The 11,901-nt window shown below is 38.8% G+C and overlaps 1 non-coding gene across 1 annotated transcript; it reads right to left on the bottom strand.

Moving 5' to 3' along the window:
• Positions 1-397: 397 nt before the first annotated feature.
• trnac-gca (transfer RNA cysteine (anticodon GCA)) lies at positions 398-469 on the bottom strand. Its single transcript has one exon. It is a non-coding gene; the product is annotated as a tRNA-Cys (tRNA).
• Between the last annotated feature and the right edge of the window lie 11,432 nt (positions 470-11,901).

Here is an 11,901-nt window from a genome sequence, read left to right on the forward strand (position 1 = left end):
TACCCCAAATAAAAGGTCTTTCTGAGTTTTATAATTTAGCTGTTTTTCTATGGGCCCACACCCAAGACTTTCCTGAACTCAGTCCTGTGTTCAAAACAATCTGCAAGGTTTGTTTATTCTCCATTTTCACTGTTTTTCTGCTAGAGTTCAAAATTCTATTTTCGTGTATGTGTATTTTGACATAAGCTTAAAAGTCACACATGAATCTAACATACTTACATCAGCCATATTATGAAAGCCCAGTTTGTGCTCTATGTAAATAAGTTGAAATGTATTAGCTACTACACTGGTAAAGATTTGAAATTTACACAAATTTAAGAAGAGCCCAGATTCACTGCAGATCTTCAAAAAGGCCTCAGACCCCAGAGGGTTAAAGGTATCCCAAAGTAAGCACAGCAGGGGGCACCTGGATTTGAACCAGGGACCTCTTGATCTGCAGTCAAATGCTCTACCACTGAGCTATACCCCCACAGGTAAGGGCTATCAACTGACAACAGGTGTATTCTAAATGGATGCACTTTCAAAGTGTTTTAAACCTGTCATTTTAATATTGGACCAAGGGTTCATAGATTAAAAGTCAATCCGCAGTTTCCTCCTGCCATGGGATTATCTACACATGACATCATTTGTAGGTTTGGTCATTTCCAGACGACTTTTAATGTTGTAAACTGTTAACCAGTTAAGGATACCTGAATTAGTGGAGTCAGGCAGGGGTACGCGGATTCGTCCAGGGGGCCTTCTGATCCGCAATAAAATTCTCTAACACGCACTCTGCTTGGTCCCAATGAAAAGAGTGTCAACTGGTCTAGGTGGTCTACTGGTGTGGGAATTATTTGTTACAATGAAAACAGTCCCTGCTGGTAGACGTGGCATAATGATCAGGGCAATATAGTACTGTGAAGACAGTCCTTGTTGGTGCAGGGTGTGTGGAATTTGTTCATAGCAGATGCTGGGCAACTTAACACAAATCAATCTCCACTTGAAAGCCAAAGCCTATTTGAGCATCTTTGCTATCCAAGAGCATCCCTTCAAGGCGACAATTTACCCATCTTTGTAAATTCACCACGTTGTGTAATCCATTCCATGGATAAGTTAGGGTGTCGGAGGACGAAGGTAGGTCTTACCCTGGATAAAATACCAGCCCAAAATTCATACTATGATAACTAATACATTAACAAACAGAAAACCCAAAACAAATGGGTTAGTGCAAAGGGCACTATTTACACACACACACACACACACACACACTGACAGACCCGCAGCACAGGCGATCTCACCCAGTGTCCAGCTCTTCAAGTCCTGCAGAAATCCGCGGAAGTTTTGATAATTTTATGATCATTCCTAAATATTATACATTACATTAGTAATATTGACTGTCAGATACTGAGCCAGGAAGTGGTCACGTGATGAACGAACGAACGAATCAGACCCAAAGACGGTACTGACTGCAGAGCCGTAGCCTATGAGGCTGTCACGTGACGAGCAAGTTTCCCCGCACAGACCCAGATAGGATCTTGCGCATGCGCGGTCAATACAAAATGAACGAATCTCTCCCAAGTCATATTCAAAATGAACGAATCTTTCATGAACGACACATCACTATCAAACACAGTGATTCATAAAAGCATTGTTAAACATGTATAAACAAAAAGTGACCGTGTGCCTTTATCATGAATTAAAGTTTAAACCTATTTTTCTCTACTAAGAAAAAAAGGCAGAAATCCCTTAGATTAACCTGAAGAAACCCGAAAACATTTGGTGAATTCCTCCAGAAAACATTTAAAACGTCGCCATATAGCGCAAATCAAATCAAAAACTGAAACTATTATGCTATTCCAAGTAAACAAATGCACTAATATGTGTAAAATGGTGTTTGATCCTTTACAGTTAGAATTTCAGACTATGATCCTGACAGGTTGGGTCTTGAAGGCTATCTGTATTTTGTTATTTTGACATTTTCATTTCACACTGTAGTGAATGATTCAAAGTTTCTGATACTCTTTAAAAGGGATTTGTAAATAAGTGAGAAACAAAACTGTGTGAAAGTTTTTGTACAGTGCAGCTGGATTTCCTGTCACTGTGGGCCTCAGAGCACAGTAGTATAGAGCAGAGTCTGATACAGCAGCAGAGGAGATGATCAGATCCACTTTCTTATTCGTTTTATCTTGCTCTTTTTTAAGTTGTACAGACAATCGTGGATGAGGTGGTTGAGCCTTTGTGACAGTTTCACTGGCTTCATGAATCAGCAGCAGAAACTCAGGTCTTGATCCAGGTTTTTGTCGATACCAGTGGAGACTGTAAACTGATCCAGTATATGTGCAGGACAGTGAGATGTTGCTGCCTTCCATTGAAAATACATTGGTTTGATCTGGTTTAATGTTATTGTCAGCAGCCTCTGCTATAAAAACATTACAACAATATTGTGATTATTTTAATCATAAATGACACATTTCACATGGAAAATTGTGTCTTCTTAATTAGAAAAAATAATATTTTGTGTGCAGTGTATATGACTTACCAACATCAGCAAGAGTGAAAAACACCACGAAGAGGAACAACATTGTTTTCATGAGTGTTTAGTTCAAACCTCTAGCTTTAGAAATGAATGTCAGTGTTACTATTTGATGTACATCTCCACCTCTAGCTCCACCTACTTGTATTCATGCATATTCATGATAACTGTTCTATACTGTATACTGTTTATATAAATCTGTAGAAATGTTTTTGTATTAATAAACAATGTGGTCCTAAGCCATGGATTCACTCATACCATTTACTCAATTTTCCTGTGATATTTTGACATTGTTAGTTACATCACTTCTTTTTGCGTCTCTCTCTCTCTCTCTCTCATTAATAAAATAAGAATCTTTTAATGGATGGACATTCAGGAATTGTTATAATATGTAATGAAGTCCTTTCTTTAGTAGTTGGTGTTTGTGACTGCACTGTGTGACACTGGTTTTGTTGGTGTGTAAACTAAACCCATCACTGGGTCACACGGTTATCACAGTGTCTTTTGCATAGTGCTACTTTCCATTTGTAATTTTACAGATTGTTCTATTGCCTAATTGTTCTGTGAAATTCTATCTAAGACAGTTTTACTGGATTAAATGTCCTTAGCAGTGGTATTTATTGGTTTTGTGTGTAGAAATCTGTTTTGTTTATTTACCTTCCTCTGTGTGTCATTTGTACAGCAGAAGGTGGCTTATTGTTAGAACCATTAAAAGAATAAGGTTTATTTGAGAATACAGAAGAAATAGTCATACAAAAGTATGTCTTCATAACCCCCATATATTTCTCTTTAAATACTGCTGAATTTGTCATTTTCATGTTTGAAAGCAGCTATAAAACTCAACTCCACTGAATTGGCCATTAAGAAAGTCCTGTCCTACATCTTGTCCTAACAGGGAAGTAAAGACACAAAATTACCTTAAATTTACTTAAATACTTGATTATTAATCACAAGATAATATTTGAAACCAAAATACAATTAAGAAATAATTCTTAGTTGTTGTTTTTTTTTTTATCTTTCCTACACTGAACACTGTGTAAAACAGTAGAAAAAAGCAGTTATTTATAAAGGATTTTTTCTCTGTAATACTGTAATACATTATGTGTTAGTTTTTGCCTCTTCAAGGCAGTGGTGGTGAACTTGCTGTTATTCACTGCAACAAACTCAAAAGATTCAGTGCTGCCTTCCATGATATAGTGTTGGTATATTGTATATTGTAAAATTCTGCTGCGATGATATGTTCACTGTGTGGTGCTCTAGATCTTAACCCACAATAAGAGAAGTGACTGCGCCATCTTGTGTTCACTGAAGAGAAAAACCTTAAAACACTAATAAATAAAGCCGTGCAAAAAGGTCATACAGCCACACATATATTGGATTTTTAATTTTTATTAGACCTTATATTTAAATTGTATTTACAGTTTGGGGTGTCATCCATTTCTCTCTTAAATACTGCTGGGTTTGTCACTGTATCTTTGTTTTTTATATTTTCTTTACGTTACTTAATACAAAGCAGAAAAAATAAATAATAAGGGAAAACTAAAAGGAATCAGATGTTGAACACGGTTGTAAAACTCAACAACTAAACTAAATTGGCCACTGAGAAATGCTTTATATTCACATGATATACTTTCTGTCCTATCAGGGGATTAAACACACACAACTGCCTTTAGATAAATTTACTTAGATGCTTGGTTATGAATCTCAACATAATATTTTAAACCAACATACTTTTATGAAATGATTCTTAGTCTTTTCTTCAAATGTTCTCACACTGAATACAAAAACAAACCAATGCAGTAATGAATGATCCAGTTCTAGTCAACTGTAGTGTTTATAAAATCTGATGACACTGATAATGCATGATGACAGGATAATGCTAGGTGAAGTGCAGGCCAGTTGGTGGGTGCATGTGTAAAAGTTTAGGATTTAAAACAAAACAAGAAAATCTAAATAAACACCATATAAAATAAATAACAAAACTTTACATCAGACGCACTTCAGCAGTTCATTATTTTCTGTGATTTTGTGCACCTTAGTTTATTAGCTTTTTTTATACCATGAATGGTCTTAGCTGAACGGAAATATTCTTTCTGTACTCTAATATGTTCATTTTATGAAGCTCCACCCACAGCATCACATGACAGTGTCACCAATGTTGCTGACAGATTGTTGATTCTTACAGATAAATCCAGGATTTACATTCAGCTTTAGTTAAAGGACCTATATATATTTTAAGCAAACCCAAAGCAGGAACTATTTGTAATATACAGATAATAGCAACAATATAATTAAACAAATGTAATTATTCTAATGATAATTATACAACTGTTAAGCCATAATATAAAAATTAAACAAGTTTTAAATTAATTACACATTATATGTTTGCAATCAGGCAGCTTAGTGGTTAGCACGTTCACCTCACACTTCCACGCGTCCATCTCCATGTGTCCTGGGTTCAAGTCTTGCTCCTGCTCACTGTGTGTGTGTGTGTGTGTGTGTGTAGAGTTTGCATGTTGCTTGGTGGGTTTCCTGCGGGTGCTACAGTTTCCTCCCAAAGACATGCTTCTAGGCTGATTGGAGTTCTGTAGTGTGTAAATGAGTGTGTGTGTGCACCCTGTGATGAATTGGCACTCTGTCCAGGGTGTATCCTGCCTTTGAGGCCCGATGATGCCTGAGATAGGCACAGGCTCCCTTTGACCTGAGAATAGATCAGATAAGTGGTACAGAAATAAAATGTTAAAAAGTAATCAGTGGTGTCTGCATCTACATCTGGAATATTCCAATCCAAAATAGTTTCTAAAGTATCTAAACCAGTGGTGGGCCATCAGTGCCAGCAAGGCCTTCTCTGCTGGCCTAAACAGCAGTGATCTGAATCACTGATTTGCATTTTAATATATTTTTCCATGCGTGTGTATTAAATTATTCCCAGTAGTCTATTCTCTACATTTCCTAGCTTTGCTCTTGGTTGCGCTGCTTCCAGTAATGATAAGAATGTTTATCTAATCATATTTCAGCCAGTGGCTGACATCATGTGTTGCCAGAGTGAAAGAAATCTGTCTTAAGGCCTTCAGAATGAATAGTGCAGGCGCCCGTAGCTTATTATAAGTGGCAATTAAAATTGTTACATTAACCAATCAGATTTCGAGTTGGCGTCATTGGCGCCATCTAGCAGGCATACGATTACGTCAGCAATTTCCCGTCCGTTGATTGGACAACTGGAGTAGTCAGAGGCAGAGAACCACACAAACTAAATAAAATTATTTTAACTCACAATGACTGACAGAGGAGAAGAAATCGATTTGGTGGCAGACATCCTTACACATGCATTTTCAAGGCAGACTGTAATAAAATTGACTATTCCTTGTGAGGTGTGAAATACTCTAGCCTAATTTCTATTTTACTTTGCTATTAAACGGTTGAGGACACCAGTGAAGACCGCAGGACGCGGTAACCATAGTAACCAGTGATTTCCGGATTGGACCTAAGATTTCCAGCCAAGCTACAGCTTAAAACCTGTCCATTAAAAATAAAATAAAATAAAATAGCAGCCCAAAATGCATACTGTGATAACTAATACATTAACAAACAGAAAACCCAAAACAAATGGGTAAGTGCAAAGGGCACTATATAGACACACACACACACACACACACACACACACTGACAGACCCACAGCACAGGCGATCTCACCCAGTGTCCAGCTCTTCAAGTCCTGCAGAAATCCGCGGAAGTTTTGATAATTTTATGATCATTCCTAAATATCATTCAACATTACATTAGTAATATTGACTGTCAGATACTGAGCCAAAAGTGGTCACGTGATGAACGAACGAACGAATCAGACCCGAAGACGGTACTGACTGCAGAGCCGAAGTCTATGAGGCTGTCACGTGACGAGCAAGTTTCCCCGCACAGAACCAGATAGGATCTTGCGCACTTATGGTGTTCTAGATGGCTACTTAATTTACACCTTAACACGAAGCAGGATGTAAGCCTAAACATGTCCTGTTCTCCAAAAAAGATGATGTACTGTACATTTCCTCCCGCCGCCCCATCATAAGTGCTAGCTCAACTCAGGAATGGTTTACCATGGGGGAAAAAATCACATCATAGCAATGATTTTACTATTACTGCATCAGGCGATTTTTTAGTGATTGGATTTTAGGTTTGAGTGACTTGTGGCCAAGAGACAAAATCACTCTCTGTATGAAATCAAATGTACTCTTCAGAGCTGCAGGATACTCTAAGTTTAGATCATAAATCAGTCCAAAGAGCAGACACATTGCTTGTGGAAGATTTTCCACATCATCCACAACCATGGTACCTTCCAAAATGATAGCTGTTGTTTTGGCATCAAGATGCAGGGAGTAGGGTAGTGTTGCAGTTGCAGAGTGCTCGGGAATCACCAGTCAAAATTCCAATTGCAATTTCGGACATTTCTTCATTGTCATCACAGTCCTAAAAACAGGGCATATAGCAAAAATAAGGTCAAAGTAAGACACAAAACATCTTTTAAGAGCATATACTCACAGTAAAATGTGAAACAAAATTAATAACACTACAATATGTCTAAATGTACAGGCCTTTTCAATCAGGACACAGCAGTGGATGCAGGAACGAATACAGACATTCAAACCACTGCATGAAAAGACAATAAATCAAACGGAAGGCCAGCTATATAAATTAAAACCTATTCTAAAACTCACAATTTGATATTTGAAAAGTTATCAAAATACATAATTATGGAGGAGAATTGACTGAATTTTTAAAAAAATTTTCTTTCTTTCAATCTAATCTCCTTTCTGTATTTTATATTCATTTTACTGTACTTTCTTACCTCTTTTACTGACTTCATCTCTGTTGCATCTGTCCTTTATTCTTCCTACCTGTCTAAATTTCCAACCTCCTGTTTATTGTCCTTCTTACTATTGTTTTCTTTCTTTTCTTTATGTATTATAAAATGTCTTCTTACTGTCTTTTTTTCTTAATTTATCTTTACTTTCTTTTCTCTACCCCAGGTGTAGGCAAGTTCGGTCCTAGAGAGCAGTCCTGCAGATTTCAGCTCCAACCCTGAAAAAAAGATTTGCTTGCCTGTAGCCTTAGTAATCCTGAAAACCTTGATTAGCTTGTTCAGATGTGTTTGATTAGGGTTGGAGCTGAACTCTGCAGGATTGCGGCTCTCTAGGACCTACCCCTGCTCTACCCCTTCTGTGTTTCAGTTTCCATACTGTTTAGATCTCAAAACTGTTTAAAGAGCAGTTTGCCTGTCGAAACTACTTACAAAACAGGTCTTGTAAAAATCGGTGGGGTCCTCTCCAAGAAGGAATGGTAATCCATAGAGAACGGCTGTTCGTCTCACGTTGATGTTGGATTTCTGCAAAGTTATGAAAATTATTATTTAATAGCGCTCATGGCACTAACACAACACAAAGCAAAGAACAACAGCAAAAGCAACAGTTGTTTTAATATAAAAAAAATTGTGATGTGTGTGAGGAGCTTACATCATTTTTAATCTGGTGCAAAATCTTCTTAAGTTTGGATAAAATTCTGTCATCATTCACTTGCCCTCTGGTTTTTCCAAACCTGTATAAATGTCTTTGTCCAGCCGAACGCAAAGGAAGATGTTTGTGAGAATGTCAGTAACCAAACAGATCTCATCCCCCATTTACTACCATAATAGGAAAAATAAATACTATGGAAGTAAATGGGGGATGAGATCTGTTTGGTTACTGAAATTCTTACAAATACGTTCTTTTGTGTTCAGCAGAACTAAAACATTTATACAGGTTTGAAACTATCTGAGTAAATGACAGTTTTAATTTTGGGTGAACTATTTCTTTAATGATCCATAAAACCAAGAATATTTATTCACCTGACTCTGTGTGAAAAGGGCTGGCCACCTTTCCACTGTATTCTTCACTGCAGGTTCCTTCTCTATCAGTTCCTTTCTACACAAGGCAAATGTAGAATGCATGTTCTGGGCTAGTGCAGAATTAACATGACGTTTCTTCATGTCTTCCACCATCTCCTTCCTTTTAGACTCCATGCTGGCTTCATCTTCACCATCAGGGAAGTTCGGTAGAAAGTTGATTTCAAACCTCTTGGGACTTGTGATGTTTCTCTGAGGCTGCTGTCCCCTTCTTTTCCAACCATTTATGGATATCTCCAAACATCCAGCTTGATGCAGTTTTGAGTGGTAGTTACCCATTTTCCATCTGAGGCTATCATACCACCTATTCCGCCCCTTAGATGAGCTCTCCTGACACTTGTAGATATGTTTTATCTCGCATGTATTGTAGATTTCCCTGATGTAATCTGTATTCAACGTCAACAGGAAAAGTAGGGATCTCAAAATATTCTGGCCATGCAGTCCATAGACTATGAGATGAATGATCATCAGAAGCCACAGACAGGACTTCAGTGTCAGCTGTGTTAGGGGTTGTTGTCATCACAGTTCCATGTGGGCTTATCTGGCAAGTCAGCAATGTAGGTAAGATTCACAAGGGAATTGCTGAATTCTGGATCTTCATACTGAAGCTTTTCTTCAAGTTGCTCCATCAGGGAGTCAACTGTCTGTGGTTTCTCAGGAAGTATGATTTTTCTGATGTCATTTTCACAAACTATAACTCAGAGTACAGTCCTTGTCTCCATATTTATTCTCTCTACAAAGGTTAAAGAATTGGGTTGGTTTTCTTAAATTAAAGTAATAGCTTCAACAGAAAAACAGTTGTCCAATTGCATAATTCTAAACCCATCCTTTGAAAAAAATGATTTGAAAAGTTTCACTCATCCTTGTTTAAATGTACTTTAAAAAGTACACAAAATAATTAATAATTTAATGTGACATCTGCCATACAGTCCAAGCATTTAAGGCAAATAAATTGGTTTGCTGAGAAATCAACTTCAATATATAATCCATTTCACTGGATCAACCCTTCACATAGAATAGCATTTAACTGCTGCTCTCTCAGGAGTGCATGCAGGATATGACCATTTAAAGAAAATGAATTACATTTCAGTTTGTTTCTTAATAAACCCATTGATACTATTCAAACACTTGAAGTTGAATGAAATTATATGATGCTTTTGTGTCCTCCTGAAGTTTGAGAAGCAATGCTTGCTATCTTCTTACATAGTAGTCAGACATCAGCAATCAGAAATCATTTCAAAAATAAGCCTTTTTGTCTTCCAAGTAAGAATGAGAGTAAATAATTTTTCAATAATTTCAAGTCTCTTTAAGCCTGAATTAACATTCATTCAGCATATGATATAATGTTTGAGTGTAACACAGGTCCTTCCCCGAAGTTTATAAGAGTTCTGAGAGTTTGGTGATTGTCAGTGATAGCACATGACAGCAAAGTTCAAAAGAACGCAGGTGCTGAATGTACCAACATGTCAGATCTTTACACACAAACAGAACAGCACTGTTGATGACAAGAATTTTGAAAAAACTGTCTGAAATCAGACAGGCCTGGAAAAGTACCAACAGATACAACCATATCTGGATTATACTTGATTCCATCAATGCTCACAGATGATGCTGTCAGGACAGGATATCAAGGGCCACCATGAGGGGCAGAAGTCTAATAAATGCCCAATTCTCATGGGCATTACCCCCAGTGGTACCTTATGAGGCAAATGTGCCTGGGATGATCTGAGGCTGATAAACTTTGTCTGAGAATTTGTAAGGTAACTGCTTGATAGCTTGAGTCAGGGATTCAAGAGATATTAATTTCCTTGATACCAAATCATTAATGCACAAGGACATTTCAATAGGGATGACACCCTCCATAGGGTTGTGCATTATGTCAGGTGGAAAACCACCAACTGTGTGAAAATGTTCCAACCTTTCACTTAACACACAGCCACCTTTCACACCATGTTCCCGACCAGACCTCCTTCTCCTGGATTTCACTCCTCTTTGCAAAGCAGAACCGACATGGGTGCTCAACACTGAAACTCTCCTGTAGTCCTGCAAAAGAATGTGCACCCAGATTATCAGATGAAACAAAAAGCAAACTTCCTTTCAAACAGTCTCCTAACTGTTCAATATATACACCATGCTTTTCAAGAGTTTCAAGGTCCCTAACAAGTGGGTGCAAGATGTCTTTGTAACCATGATGTTAAATTGCACTAGCTCTGCATAAAAATGCTAGCTGAGTTGACTGAAGTGATGAAAGATCTTTTGAGGAAAGGTTGGCTAGAACCCAATAGAGAGCAAATATTTTATGTTTCTTTTGAGAAGTGCCAAGGGGATTGGCAAGCTCAAATTCATCAAAATAAAGACCTAGGACAATCCTGAAGGTCTCAGTGTTGAAAAAGTCATTTTCTTGATACTGAGAGAATCCATGGCCACGTCCAGAACAGCGGAGACTCCCGGCACATGTGGCAGGGCATCCAGGCGATCACCAACTACAGATTCCCTTCCAGATGCGCTGAACGACTTCTACGCACGGTTTGAGGCACAGAACAACACAACAGCGAGGAAGACCATCCCTCCTCCAAACGACCAGGTGCTCTGTCTCACCACAGCTGATGTGAAGAGAACTCTATGCAGAGTTAACCCACGGAAGTCTGCTGGACCAGACAACATTCCTGGCAGAGTGCTGAGGGAGTGTGAGGAGCAGCTGGCATATGTCTTCACTGACATCTTCAACATCTTGCTGAGCAGCTCCATCATCCCAATGTGCCTCAAGACAACGACCATCGTCCCTGTGCCTAAGAAGTCTACGGTTTCCTGCCTCAATGACTATCATCCCGTTGCACTCACACCAATTGTGATGAAATGCTTCGAGAGGTTCGTCCTGAGGCACATCAAGTCACAGCTACCACCCTCACTGGACCCCTTGCAGTTTGCGTATCATCCTAACCGCTCCACGGATGACACCATCACCACAACCCTCCATCTTGCCCTCACACACCTGGACTGTAAAGACTCCTACGTTCGAATGCTGTTCATAGATTTCAGTTCAGCATTCAACACAATCATCCCTCAGTGGCTGATTGAGAAGCTGAGCCTGCTGGGCCTGAACACCTCTCTCTGCAACTGGATCCTGGATTTCCTGACTGGGAGACCTCAGTCTGTCCGGATCAGGAACAGCATCTCCAGCACCACCACACTGAGCACTGGAGCTCCTCAGGGCTGTGTGCTCAGTCCACTGCTGTTCACTCTGCTGACTCACGACTGTGCAGCAATGCACAGATCCAACCACACTGTCAAGTTCGCCGATGACACAACTGTGGTGGGTCTCATCAGTAAGAGCAATGAGTCTGCTTACAGAGAGGAGGTGCAACATCTAACAGCCTGGTGCAGAGCCAATAACCTCTCCCTGAACGTTGACAAGACTAAAGAGATGGTGATTGACTTCAGGAGAGCACAGAGTGAC

This window comes from Hemibagrus wyckioides, unplaced genomic scaffold, assembly GCF_019097595.1.
Source record: "Hemibagrus wyckioides isolate EC202008001 unplaced genomic scaffold, SWU_Hwy_1.0 Contig30, whole genome shotgun sequence".
Classification (NCBI taxonomy): domain Eukaryota; kingdom Metazoa; phylum Chordata; class Actinopteri; order Siluriformes; family Bagridae; genus Hemibagrus; species Hemibagrus wyckioides.